The following is a 13119-nucleotide window of genomic DNA, read 5'->3' as shown; positions in this document are numbered from 1 at the left end:
AGTTCACATCTGCCAGTTCCTTCAGAACCTTGGGGTGTAATCCATCTGGTCCTGGTGATTTGAACTCGTCTAGGCTGGACAGGTGCTCACTTACCATTTTCTTGCCTATCTTAACTTGTGTTTCTATTCTTTTTTTATGGCACTATTTTTGATAGGTTGATCTGTTTTATTCCCTTTTGAAACACATTAGTTTGTTATCATTTGCAAATATGCCAGCCATTGTTTATTCTAAGCCAGTACATTATTTATGAATTAATTAAAAAAATCAGTCTCAGCTCACATCCTTGATGGACTTCACTTTTCCTTTCCTCCATTGAGAAAATTGCCCATTCGTTCCTACCAGTTGTTTTCTGATTTTTAAGAACAAAAACCCACTTCTATTTTGTAGAAGCTGCGGAGGATGATTTGATGACATACTGTATTAAGGTATGAAATCAGTCTTGCTTAAGGCAAAATATGGTAATAAGCCCTGAAGCATGCATAGCAGTACAACAAAGGAAGATTACATTTGGATTATTGTTCTCTGTGACCCCAGGGTTTCACTTTATCTGCTGTACTGCACACATCTCTGCCCTTTAGCAAACACACAGTTTTCTGTTAGTATTTCAAACATCATAAAAAACTTTTTTACATTTTTCTAATGAGTGGCCACTGCTAAATCATACCAATGCTACTTTGAAACCATCTCATTACAGTTACATTCAGCTTTCTATATCCTGGCACCCTCCCAGCTAAATATGGCAATTAGATATTCTTCTGAAATGATTTTTTTATCCTGACCAAAGAGTGCTTTAAATCAAACTTACTTCATTATGAGTATTTTCCCACATCAAACATTTAGTGGAAGAAGAGAGGTACTCTAATTCCAAAGGAAGAGGAAATGTAATTGTGCTTGCATTCAAACTCCCATAGGTCCCTTTCCCCATAATAAATAAGACCTAGTGACTATGATTAGTAGTGCATTAGTAGTTCATTTTTGTCTTGTGGATAGTGGAAGGGGCTCTTTTGTGTGCTTATTTCTCAAGAACATGGCAAGTGTCTTCAACTTTCCCTATGTACCATCTTACACATAATAGAACAGAACAGAACAGAACAGAACATTTTATTGGCCAAGTGTGATAGACACATAAGGGATTTGTCTTCAGTACATAAGCTCTCAGTGCACATTCAAAACAACAAAGTAATAATAATGATGATATGAAGTAATAATCATCATCATAATATAAGCATATGCTTTAGATGGATGTCAATTTCCCAAATTTTATTTTTATTATTTTAGCTTCCAATAATTAACTCAGTGGGCACTCTAGCAGTTATTTATGCATTATGAAGAAGAAAAGAATAAATAATCACCAAATACAAGTCAAAAGAGAATGCTTGAGACTCTGACTGCAGGGGGATGGGCCTATAGGTTGGTATGCCTCCAAATGGTTTCTAGAGGGTGCTTGGATAATTTTCCAGCAGGTTAGCAGATAGCTCCATGTTGGTACTTACTTGAGTTCTGAACTACGGAAGCAGCAAACACTGAATGGCATGGGTCCGGGTTACTTACGGGAGCACCTGCGGCCGGCATCAACTTCCCTTTGTCCAGTGCGCTCCCACAGAGAGGGCCTCCTTAGGGTGCCATCAGTCAAAGAGTGTCGACTGGCGGCCCCCAGGGGGAGGGTGTTCTCTGTGGGCGTGCCAGACCTTTGAAACCGTTTACCGGTGGAGCTCCGGATGGCTCCCGACCTTCGCTCCTTCTGACGTGACCTAAAAACATATTTATTTGAACAAGCCAGCCTGGTCTGATGGGTTTAGGGGTATTTTAATGCTATTGTATTAACTTATTGAATTGGGCTGTAGTATTTAATATTTTTTAACTTTTATATATTGTATTTTATTGTATTGCCCTGTACACCACCCTGAGTCCTTCGGGAGAAGGGCAGTATAGAAATTAAATTATTTTTATTATTATTATTATTATTATTATTATTATTATTATTATTATTATTATTATTATTATTATTATTATTATTATTATTATTGTTGTTGTTGTTGTTTTGTTGTTATTGTTATTGTTGTTGTTATTATTATTATTATTATTATTATTATTATTATTATTATTATTATTATTATTATTATTATTATTATTATTATATGGTTGCTACAGTTGCTCCTGGGTAGTATGTCCTTGGGTGATAATTTCAGGAGATTCCTTGGTTTAATAAGAAAATAAAACATCTGGAATATACAGTACCTGGAGCAATGCTGAGAGAAGAAGAAGAGTGAGAATGATTGGATGCAGGTATGAACTAAAATTTGAACTACTGTTAGTAAAAGGGGCAACACATCCTTGTACATTACATCGACAGAGTGTCAAGTAGCAGCATTATTTAAGGTGACCTCTTGCCTTTTGGGCTGTTCACTGGAAAAAAACTGGTGACATTAAGGATCAAATTGCTCATCTCTTCACTGAGTTAACTGCTGGGTGGCTATGATCTTATGAAATGACGGAAGTAATATCCTGTGGGGCCATTTAACATTCTTATAGCCTGTGATGCCTCAGGAAGGTCCTCTGTGGGATGAGCCAAGGCACTAGTAAATTAGAATCACACTTCTTCTGGATGATATGTGCAGGCAGGAGGACATGATAGTATGGGTATAGAAAGCAGCTGTATGCTAATGTCCATCAAACTATCCACAGTACACCCTTTTTTTAAAATGATCACTCAACCCAGATGCCCAGAACAATTATTTCACATTTTTAAGTAAGATTGTTGAGATGGTGGTTGGGTTGTAACTACAAAAAATCCTGGATGAAATGGATTATCTGGATCCTTTCCAGTCAGAGTTCAGGACTGGATATGGGATGAAAACCAAACTTGTCACTTTTGTGGGTGACCTGTAGCAGGACCTGGATGAGCATGGGGGAACCCTCCTTGATTTTTTAGATTTCATAGCAGCAGTCAATGCCACTATTGTTGTTTCTTTAGCTGACTTAAGAGCTGGCATAAAAAAAGATTATTCTGTTTCCACTCTACCTGAATAGATGATTCTACTTGATACTGATTGGGGTAGAGAGATCAAGCCCGTAATAGAAATGAATTGTGTGTTTGTTAGATGTTGAGATGCTCATTTGGAGAAATCAAGGTTTGACTTTTTTAAAAAATTATCTTTAAACAAAAATTGGAATGGAAGACCCTTTAAACAGAGGATAGACATCAAATGAACCTATGTAGCTCACCAGTTTAGTACTTAAAAGTCTATTTGGGACATTTTTGTTTTTCAAAAAAATTGTTACCTAAAAATTCAATCAGTTTGCACATAAAAGTTCAGGTTATCTGTTGAAAATTATTAGCCCAGATTAATTCTCAGGACAGATCACTCTCACACATTTTTTCCCCAGGATCTCCCTCCCTCCCTCCCTTCTTTCCCCTAAATAAAAATTTATTTTCATGGAATGAAAAATCTATTTCAATTATACATTTTATAAAAATAGAATCAAGTCGTCATTCATTCAAGGTAATTCAGCAGATGTTTGTTGGTTTTAGTGGGAGATATATTGGAGGCAGCAGCTTTACGCTTGCATTGCTCTTTTCTGTTTCAGTAAACAAGATGGCCTGTGTGATGACTGCCATCCATTTCCATAAAAGATTTTTCAGAATTCGAAAGAACTATACTATAGGAGATTTTGGAAAGCTCAATTAGTTTCTTTACTTCTATAAAATAGTATACTATGATAAATTTGTTGGATTTTAAAGTCTTACAAAAGAATCTTAAGATATTTAAGAACAAGATATCCTGGACTTCAATGTATAAAAAAATCAAAATCAAATTGCTTTTGCACTCAGAATTCATTACTCTTTAACAGTGGCGTAGCGTGGGGGGTGCAGGGGGGGCCGGCCGCACCGGGTGCAACATCTGGGGGGGGTGCGCTCGCACTCGCAGCTCTCTGCCCCTGCCTGGCTCACTCACTCTCTCTCACTGCAGTGCTGGCTGTGCGAATCTGATCCGAGCCGCTGGGTCGCCGCCCACTGTGGAGGGGGTGTGTGCCAGGCGTGCGGTTAGGGGGCGCAAATTACTTGCCTTGCCCCGGGTGCTGACAACCCACGCTACGCCACTGCTCTTTAAGATAAAGATTCCCTCAAGTTCAGGTTGATTCCTAATGACCAATGGGCACACCCACACAGTTTTTATGACAACATGGTTACTGGAATAATAACCTTCCTGAGTTTTAGACTGATTTTGAATGAAGTATGGAATTCAGCTTTTGCCAGGGCAAATCAGGCTTTATTAAAAATGAAAAATTATGGTATTCTTGAGTACCTCCTCACTGTTGGGGAGTATTTAATGATCCGTAGTGGCAGTTGTCAGGCAGGAATAATATACTATATGAATAATTGCAAGTTTCCTATAGAGACATGTTATTGTTTTTTATTATAGCAGAGTAAAAATATCAAAATCCAAAAGTACCATCTAGCAGTTATTTATATTTCTTTTTTTCTTGGAAAAGATACGTTCTCTTTCTCAAGAAGGTAGATAAGATTTTACAATTATATTGTGCTAAAGACTTACAGCCAAACATCCCATAACCTGATTCCTGCCCATCTGGATTCAAGTCTGTACTTGTAGAAATGAGAAATAAAAATGGCCAGAGCTCTTTTGGCAACACTGTAAACCTATGTAAAATGATCCGTTCTGCTTCAGATTCCAGATAAAATGGAATCTGTACATGGCATATCAAGAGGCTACAGTAGGTCTCATGTGTTTTTTATAACTCTTTGCACGTTCATAAATGAACCCCTGATGAGGGCATCTAAAGATCCACTACGTAGATGTGATGGAAAATTTGACTTTGATGTTGTACAACTTCAACGACCTTTGAAAGATATGAACATAGTCGGGAAATCTTATACACGTTGTTCTTTATGTTGCACGGCTACTGGGAGAGTTGGAAAACTGTGTGATGGAACTTCTACATTCATGGAAAGCAACATTTTTAGAATCCTCGTTTGCCAACATGCAAATATAAACTAAATAAAAGTGAAGTATCTAAAACACAACATATATTATACAATACATAAATAGAACTCTTTAACCTTCCACAAAATTACACTGTGTTAACAAAGACCATATTTTCCTGAGAAGCAGCTGATTGTTAGGATAACACACTTTCAGCACAATAAAGGATCAGAACAAGTCTGTTTGATCTTTTTTTACAACATTATTTAACTGAGTTTGCGCTACACAATTATTCATCTTTTGATCTTTTTGTAAATAAGGGTGACCTTTTGTCCCAACAAGCATAGCTTTGCCTCAGGGTCAGAGAAGATCATTATAGCTTAAGACTAGGTGAAGAGCCTAAGCACTTCTTTTCCATAAAGACTATGTCCATCTCTTTATCTTGGAATATGCTTACTTGGTAGAAAGCTCCAATGAAAGCAAGCATTTTAGTGAGAATATTTTCTGATTATATACTGTGTATCAATTTAAGTCTGAACTTTTAATTAATATTTCTTTAGCTTTATTGTTCTATAAAATTTGTCATTAGTAAAATGATAGATTAAGTTGTTCTTATCACATATCCTTCCTTGGTCCTCTTAGATAAGCTATTCTAAAAATAATGAATTGGTGAAAGGTACACTGTTAATAATGAAGAGAAGAGAAGAGAAGAGAAGAGAAGAGAAGAGAAGAGAAGAGAAGAGAAGAGAAGAGAAGAGAAGAGAAGAGAAGAGAAGAGAAGAGAAGAGAAGAGAAGAGAAGAGAAGAGAAGAGAAGAGAAGAATTCTTTATTGGCCAAGTGTGAGTGGACACACAAGAAATTTGTCTCTGGTGAATAAGCTCTCAGTGTACAGTTTAGTAAAGACAGTGTAAATTGGTTTACTAAAATTATCTTCTAATCCAATTTGAAGACAGCTTAAATTGATGAGATCCATGCAATTTGCACTTTTCCACATGAAATGATTTAGTTAGGTAACATCTTATGTGATCTTATGTGTTAGTTTTGAACTTAAATGATAATGCAAAGAGCTGGGAGACCAGAGCAGTACAGGCATGAGCAATAAATATGATTTTTTTAAGATAAAAGGTATTAGCTCTAACATGAAATCACAGGGTATCCTATGCTAAGTCATTTTCTGATTCTATCATCTGCAGTATGAGAATAGTAATCTTGATCTATATTATAGTGGAACTGGATACAGGACATACTCAACTTATTATCACATCTGAGCCCAAAATTTCCATTGCTAAGCAGAACAGTTCTTGAGTGCCTATTTTATGACCTTTCTTGCCACAGTTGTTAAATGAGTCATTGCAGTTGTTAAATTAGTACACAGTTGTTAAGTAAATTTGTGTTCCCTATTGATTCTGTCAGAAGTTTGCAAAGATGATCACATGAGTCAAGGACACATCATAAATACAAGACACCTTAGGTAATGATTAAAGATTGTGATTTATTGCTCAAAAATAAGCAATAGTATATTCAGTGGGGATTTTGTACACAAATGGAAAGCAACAAATCATACTGTAGCTTAGCAAAATGTTTGAATCCATAATTACTCTAAGAACACCTAACTTCAAAATCTGGTCTTGAGTCTAATGACTAAAATGAGTCATATAGTACACAATTCCCTCTACATTCCTATCATTTGACAATGCTAAAAAGCTCTTTGCAATTAATTATGATAGTCATCAGCCTAAAAGGGCAATTGGTGTGAAGCAAGGAGGACTTTTTTTGCAGTTCTCTTACTCTGGATTATATGCCAGGAAGAGAACAGAGAGGAAGATTCATTATAGGACTTTAAAGGTGAATTGAACTGCTCTTCTCAAGTTCTTTTAGAATTATTTTTTTCTTAGTCTGTAGCACAAATAGTACAAACAATCACATTTTTTTGTTATTCTTTTTTAGGAAGAAGTCAAAGCTATTTCTGTTTCAACCAAATTACTTTCTCCATTTGACTTCACTGCTCTGGGTTTTGTTGCTCAAGATTTTTGAAGGAGAGAAAATTGGGAAACTGGATTTTGTTTAAAAGTGGGGAATAATAATAAACATTTTTTCTTTAGTTTTTCCTACCAGTTTGTCGCCACAAGGATTACTGGACTCAAGAATAAAAGGTGTTGTTTTTTTTAAAGCAGGCTATGCATGCTTTATTTATGATCGAAGATTTTCCTGAAAAATAATGGTCAGAAGTAATGGAAGTGCAGTAATTATACAGGGAAAAATGACCAATCCTAAATCTATTATTGTGCTATTGCATGAACTGAATTGCCACTTAGAATGTGTACATACTATTTATAATCAAGATTTTCTAATAATCAGAAACATATTTTAGGAGATGGGCCGATGACAGCTTTTCTGAAGCTAATCTTCATTGTTTGTTTAAATGAACTTGAAAGCTTTTTCTTTTGTTTGTTTGAAATCTTGGAATTCATCTTAGGTGATTCATGTTTCCTGCTTTCCTTGCCCTGCTTACCTTTTCCATGAAACTATTATTAAAAGTTTTGTGTAGCAGACCTTTTTAAAAAAAATTATAGGAGGATATTAAATTTTATAAACAATTAGCAATAAGCTGTAATAATATTATAAGCTATTGACATATCTGTCTCAATACATTCAACTTATCCCAGATCATTTTCATAATCAGTCCACTGCATGCTGAAACAGAGGTGACATATTTTTAGATGTGTGAGATTCCAAATTTCAGTTATTTTGGGAACCTGACAGATTAAGGAGGCCCACTTTGAATTTCCATGGCATCTGAAATCTCTAGTGTCTTCTAAACTCAGTGAAAAAAGGAATAGGTTGAGATGCTTAAAATAAATAAATAAATAAAGGTATTCCATTTGGATCAAGGCTGTGGAAACTTTTATTTTTTCCTGATGTTCAGACTGCATGGGGCATGTGACCAAAAAGGGGAAAGTCAGAAAATCCTTTTTATCTCCTTTTAATAACTAGAATCTTTTGGCTTCCTTATTCCTGTTCCACTTTTTGATCTTCTCCCAATCCAAATGAAATTAGGTCAAGGACTGAGAAAAGTCTTTTGCCATAAATTCCCCATTCAAAACATATATAATTCTTAATGATTCAAGTACAGAATCTTACATCCTGATATCTAAAGAGGATATACAAAAGAATAAAGCTAATACCTCACACTTCTATTACAATTTTATTATCTTATGATCCCTCAAATACTTTCATCAAATTCTTGTACCCCTGCATAGAAGGGCACCTACACTGGAATTTTGCCTTTGATGAAGAAATTAAGTAATTTCCCTAGCAAGGTCATTTATGAATATGTTGATACTGAACTTGAATCTGCTGTAGAAGGTTGGATATAATCTCCACTCTAACCATATACTATTTATTTGGTCTCAGCAGGCAACTGTGTATTTCTTACTAAATGTTCAGTATTCTGAAGTGGCTAATGTTTGTGTTGTAACAATGTCTTTTAGAAGTTACTATATCTGAACAAAATTTAGTTTGTACTTACTTTCTGTTATGAACATATTGTTTTCATTTTGGATGCTTTGTTGTCTTATGATCAAATATGGTCAGTTTAATATTTAAAGTTCATTCTGGTCACATCAGACTGCACTACCTTTCTCCTGAAGCTTGATCAAATGGGTCACAGGATTTTCTCCATCTTTTCTAAAAATACATTGTGTTTTCTCCCTAAAGTGTATCTTTGTCAGCTTGTGTTGAACTGAGCACTAGTAGTCAAGATGAGAACAGAAACTAGATATAGCTATAGGCTGTTTTTGTATGATTTCTATAAAGGTTAATCTCCAATAAATAGCCACAGAATTGCTAAAAATAACCTTCCTATATAATATACAGCAGAATTTTTCATGACCCAGAAGAGAAGGTATAAGGAGTTGAACAAAAGTAATGTCCCTTAATTCAAATTTGATTCCAATTGTAATGTAAATCTAGATAAACTTGTGTAGGGTGATTAGTATAGCTAGTCAAGATTAGTGTTCTACGTGATTACAATATAATCAGAATTTTTCAGGCATTGACTCAACCTCTCCCTCCAAATCCTAATCTATTTATGCATAATGATTTTAGCTCAGTGTGTATAGAGAGTTAATGTGGACGTGGATCTCCCCATTTCCAGTATAACACAACACCATGACCTTTTCTGCACCACAGTTTTCAGATATTTGTCTCCTTTGCATAAACTGAATGGAAATAAAAGCAGTTTATGAAATCCCTTTCTGAATTTCAAGCCCTTCCTTTGCCTTGGTCATGGTGATGACTTAATGTGCTGTCTGGAACATGCTTACAATGACCTCTGGCTGGTAGATTACTTAGCTTCTTTATTCCTTCTGGACCAGTGAAATTTGTAAAAAAGAACTTTACCCACCCACTTTTTTTTTAATTAGTGAGCAAGAAGAGGTAAATGGCAGAATTCTTAAACATTCCAAAAACACAAACAAAATCCTTCATTTCTTGGTTCCCGTAATGAATAGTGTAAAAAAAAAGCCACATACGTTTTATCATTGTTCCACTGTTGAAAATGTACAAAATGAGAAAAACAAAAACAAAACTTGCAGTCACTAGGGATTTCAATGGAGAAGGCATTCACACCACAGTAGCCAACTGGAGTGGAAGAGTTTGTGTAGATGAAACTAAGGTATAATTTGTAAACCCAGTGCAAGATAGAAAAAACAATTTTTGATGCATAACCAGAGAGGAAAGACAGAGAAGAAGAAGAAGAAGAAGAAGAAGAAGAAGAAGAAGAAGAAGAAGAAGAAGAAGAAGAAGAAGAAGAAGAAGAAGAAGAAGAAGAAGAAGAAGAAGAAGAAGAAGAAGAAGAAGAAGTTGTTGGAAGGGACCTTGGAGGTCATCTAGTCCAACCCCCTGCTAAGGCAGGAAACCCTATACCATTTCAGACAAATGGCTGTCCAGTCTCTTCTTAAAAACTTCCAGTGTTGGAGCATTCACCACTTCTGGAGGCAGGTTGTTCCACTGGTTAGATGTTCTGTCAGGAAGTTTCTCCTTACCGTAGTTCTAGGTTGCTTCTCTCCTTGAATAGTTTCCATCCATTGCTTCTTGTCCTGCTTTCAGGTGCTTTGGAGAATAGCTTGACTCCCTCTTCTTTGTGGCAGCCCCTGAGATATTGGAACACTGCTATCATGTCACCCCTCAGCCTTCTATTCAGTAAACTACACATACCCAATTCCAGCAACCGTTCCCTATATGTTTTAGCCTCCAGTCCCCCAATCATCTTTGTTGCTCTTCTCTGTACTCTTTCTAGAGTCTCGACATCTTTTTTACATCGTAAAAAAGCTTGGTGTCGTCTGCAAATTTAATGAGTTCCCCATCTATCCCCTCATCCAAATCATTGATGAAGATGTTGAAGAGCACTGGGCCCAGAACAGAGCCCTGGGGCACCCCACTACACCCTTCCTTCCATGTAGATGCAGTTCCATTGAGGACCACACGCTGAGTACGGCCTGTCAGCCAGCTACGAATCCATCTGGTGGTGATGCTATCTAACCCACGTTTTTCTATCTTATCAAGTAGTAGGTTGTGAACTACTTTATTAAATGCCTTACTGAAGTCCAAGTAAATTATATCTACAGCAATCCTCTGGTCCACTAGTTTTGTCACTTGATCAAAGAATGCAATAAGATTTGTCTGGCATGATCTGTTTTTGACAAACCCATGTTGGCTTTTAGTGATAACTTTGTTCGCATCAAGGTGATTTGTTGTTTGATTATCTTTTCCAGAATCTTCCCAGGTATTGAGGTCAGGCTGATAGGTCTGTAGTTTCCTGGATCTATTTTTTTCCCTTTTTTGAATATGGGAACTACATCAGCTCTTTTCCAGTCCTCTGGTAGTTCCCCAGTGCTCCAGGTTCTTTGAAAAATATAGTTCAGTGGTTCTGAGATCACGTCTGCCAGTTCCTTGAGAACCTTGGGGTGTAATCCATCTGGTCCTGGTGATTTGAACTCGTCTAGGCTGGACAGGTGCTCACTTACCATTTTCTTGCCTAACTTAACTTGCGTTTCTATTCTGTTTTTTATGGCACTGGTTTGGGTAGGTTGGACTGTTTTTTCCCTTTGTGTAAAGACAGATGCAAAAAATGAGTTAAATAGTTCTGCTTTCTCCCTGTTGCTTGTCACCTTCTTGCCACTTTCCCCCACTAATGGACCAATCATTTCTTTAACTTTTTTCTTGTTTCTTATATGTTGAAAGAAGCTTTTTTGTTATTTTTGACTTTGGTCGCAAGCCTTAGTTCATTTTGAGCCTTAGCTTCCCTCACTCCATCTTTGCAGGCACGGGCTGTTTGCTGATATTCTGCCTTAGTTATGTGCCCCTCTTTCCACTTCTTATACTTGTCCTTTTTATCTTTCAGTTTATCAGAAGTTCTTTATGCAGCCATGCTGGTTTCTTTTGAAAGATGTTATTTTTCTTCTTTGTTGGTATTGTGCTAGACTGGGCCTTTATTATCTCACTTTTCAAAATTTCCCAAGCTTCTTGAGTTGTTTTCCCCTTTAGGATTCTCATCCATGGAATTCTTCCCATGGTCTCTCTAAGTTTATTGAAATTAGCTCTTTTAAAGTCCAAGACTCTAGTTTGGCTGTGTTCTATTGCTTGTGCCTCCAGAATGTTGAATTCCAATATTGCATGATCACTTCCCCCCAAGGTTCCTGTGGCTTCGACACTTTCTATCATTTCATCTCTGTTAGTGAGAATTAAATCCAATATGGCTAATCCCCTAGTTCCCTTCTCTACTTTTTGGGAGAGAAAGTTGTCTTCTAGGTTTGTCAGGAATCTGTTAGATCTTCCACTTGGTGCAGAATTTGTCTCCCAATTGATATCAGGGTAATTAAAGTCCCCCATTACTATTGTGATGTGCTTCCTACATACCTTAGTTAACTGACTAGCAAAAAGTTCATCTATTTCCTCTGCTTGGTTGGGCAGCCTATAGTATACATCTATGGCAATGTCATTTTCCCCCCTTTTATATTGACTCAAATACATTCAAGTTTACAGTTTTCATCAGACAGAGTTAGTATAAGATATAACTGAAGTGTATTGAGAATAAAGTCATGCATTCTGGTCTTCCAGTACTGGTAGATAGTTCATGCTCATGGTGGGGGAAGCTGAACTGCGGATATGCCCCATATTGATTTAGAAATAGCTGTGGTCTAAATAGTTTTGGAAAGTTTCTCCCAAAGTATGCCCGGTCAGTCTTTGAGAACTCTAGTCTAGAGGATTTGCATGTGGTGCTGAGATAATAGGTGACCTTATTTTAGAATTCCTGCTTTTAAAGTTATGTGCTATACAAAGATATCATTGGAAGTTTCTACATTCAGTGTCTACTTAAAATGGCTTCTGCCAGATTTTAGTTCCATTTGATATATTGGCTCCTGCTGATTTTAAATATTCTGTGTTTTAGTGTGGTTAAAGTGATTTGTAATATAATAAATTAATAATTTAATACTTTGGCATATTTATATTATAAATTCTTAGCTTTAGATTTAAGTTACACCTGAGACACAGATTCACTAGTGTAGAGATATTAGAAAACATTTCTCACTTAAGACTGAGACCCCTTCTATGTTAACGAATGACTCATATTTATTTATTTATTTATTTATTTATTTATTTATTTATTTATTTATTTATTTATTTATTTATTAGAGCTATAACCTTCTCAAACTCTAGGTAGTATACACAGTACTCCCTTTTCCCTTTGGCAATGCCTATCAAAGTTTGTGATAAGACTGTTGTAGGATAATATATTTGGAAAATTTTCAGTACTAAAAAGCACTCTGAATTTAGTTCTTTAAAGATCAGGATATTTCTTTGGGCTTCTTCAGAACATTAAACAAACAAACAAACAAACAAATTATAAAATATAAACAGTGTTCAAAATGATCATAGACGCAAAAACCTTTATATTTATCAATGCAAATGAGATTAAAGAAAGAAAGATAGAATAAATCAATGCTATTGGGCTCTGAACTTTATTGTTACCGTATATACTTGAGTATAAGCCGAATTTTTCAGCCCACTTTTTGGGCTGAAAAATTCCACTTCGGCTTATACTCCAGTCAACAAAAAAACTTACCGAGGACTTGTGCGCGGCCGAGGCTTTGGTGCTTCCGGGATCGCGCGCA

The sequence above is a fragment of the Vipera berus genome (genome assembly GCF_964194415.1).
Source record: "Vipera berus genome assembly, chromosome: 6".
NCBI lineage: Eukaryota > Metazoa > Chordata > Lepidosauria > Squamata > Viperidae > Vipera > Vipera berus.
Note: the sequence above shows the minus strand (reverse complement) of the source record.